We start from the raw sequence: 2,373 nt of genomic DNA on the forward strand, positions 1-2,373 counted from the left end.
CTCACAGTTTCCTGGCAACCATCCCACCACACATTTCCTCTGTCAGCTCACGCTCCCGCCTCACGGCCTTCGCTTCTCTATCTCACCAGGCTTGGCTTCCTTCTCAGAGCCACCGCCAGGAAGCGGGGTGCTAGTCATCACAACCCCTCCTGCGCACTCAGCCCTCCCCCGCCCGCTGCGCTCCGCTTTCTGCAGAGCCAGAGGCGGCACTGAACTTGCGCCAGTTCAGAAGGAATGAATAACTGGGAAGGCAGATCGAACTTGGGAATGAAGGGAGAGAAACACAAGGGACCTTGAAGCAGATGGTGCCAAGCGAGGTGACACATATTTCCTGAACAGCCGCTGGTTTGGGGCACACATTTTAAGTAATTAGAGGCTCCAGGGACCGGAGGAGAGTATGTTGTTGTCCCCAGAGTCCCTGCCAAGAACACGGGTGTCTCACTGCAAACTAGACCAGTGATGGCGAACCTTTTGAGCTCGGCGTGTCAGCATTTTGAAAAACCCTAACTTAACTCTGGTGCCGTGTCACAAATAGAAATTTTTTGATATTTGCAACCATAGTAAAACAAAGATTTATATTTTTGATATTTATTTTATATATTTAAATGCCATTGAACAAAGAAAAATTAACCAAAAAAATGAGTTCGCATGTCACCTCTGACACGTGTGTCAAAGGTTCGCCATCACTGAACTAGACGATGGGTTTACAGAAGGATTTCTCAACTTTTGCACTGTTGACATGTGGGGCTGGATAATTCTTTATGGGGAGGGGGTCCTGAACATCGTAAGGTATTTTACAACATCTCTGGTCTCTGCCTCCTAGCTGCCAGGAGCCTCCCCTGCCCAGTGTGACCTCCAAAAATGTGGCCAGACATTGCCATATGTCACTGGGTAGAGAACCAATGGTCTACGGAAAATGAGGGCTGAGGTTAAGGTCAGTTTCCTCTCTTTCCTTCCGTCGGGATTACTTCCACCCACCTTGCTCGGCCTGGGCCGATCAGGTGACCCTCACATCTCCACGAGTTCACCATGCTGGTGTGGAAGCAGGTCAGGGTTCTGGTCCCACAACAGCTGCGTAAAACTCAGGGCTTATGAAAGGCTCTGGGGAAACCCAAAGGGGAACCCTTGGCCTGTTTCAGTCATGTACCCCTGCACCTGCCCCAGTCATCTGCCCTCCGCGCACACCCCCACCGACATCCTCCTCTTTTCCTCAGTGTGGCCCCTGCTGACACTTTTCAGGACTTGCAGCAGCTGGAAGGTGTAGGTTGAGCTTGACAACAGTTGCCTTGGCCATTCCAGGTCACCTTTTACTAGTATATCGGCATCTGCATGTCAGAAGCAGCAGTAATTATGAACATCGAGTAAGAAACTCACAAGGTTCCTCATATGCCAGAATAAGTAGAGGAATGGAAAAAATTATTACTCAGCAGTTGTTGGATAACCAAAAGTATTTAAAAGTTCCTCTTTCTGTGGCGAGCAGATCCAATTTATTATGTCTTTTTTCCCATTTTGCTTCTTTAATTTTAGAGAGGAAGGGAGAGGGAGAGAGATAGAAACATCAATGATGAGAGAATCATTGATTGGCTGCCTCCTGCATGGGATCAAGCCCACAACTCGGGCATGTGCGCTGACCAGGAATCCAACCATGACCTCCTGGTTCATAAGTTGATGCTCAACCACTGAGCCACACTGGCTGGGATTCCCTCTCTGTTTTATCACCCCTTTTGGAAAAGATCATCTCATCTGTGCTTAAAAGCTTGTCACATACGATTGAACTGAGTTAAAGAGACAGACACACACCCCTGGCCTTTGTAGAACCTGGAAGACCTTCAACATCATATAATTTCCCACCGATCTTCCTAATTAATAGTAATGATGAGAACATTTACCATTATTCTGAGAGGGAGACACACGTTCTCTGGCCTACTGTTTTCTGGAAAGTCTCCCATTAGGGATGTATCCCTTGATAAGACTGTTTCAGAATTCAGAGGGAGAAGTTTTGGATGTTCGTGATGATGATAACAGCAAACATTCGTATGGCATTTGCTATGGAAAGCATGCAGGTAAAATGACTCATCGGAATCTTGCCATGAGTCCATCATGTTGGTGCTACTATCAACCCCATTCAACAGATGAGGAAACTGAGACAGAGACAGGCTCAGTAATCTGGGAAAATGGGTTGTTCGTTATGGGCCCCAACTAAAACCAAACGGTTATTATAATTATTTGCAAAACAAAGCTCCCTTCACACCATTCCCAACCGTGGGGCCATTTACCCAGGTGATGGGTGCTCATTTCTCTCCAAGTGGTTCAGGTTGTTTGAATGTTTTTCCCCCAAATATCTATCCCTGGAAGGAACACTGACTGTCTTTC

The sequence above is a fragment of the Myotis lucifugus genome, unplaced genomic scaffold (assembly GCF_000147115.1).
Source record: "Myotis lucifugus unplaced genomic scaffold, Myoluc2.0 scaffold_1575, whole genome shotgun sequence".
Taxonomy (NCBI): Eukaryota; Metazoa; Chordata; class Mammalia; order Chiroptera; family Vespertilionidae; genus Myotis; species Myotis lucifugus.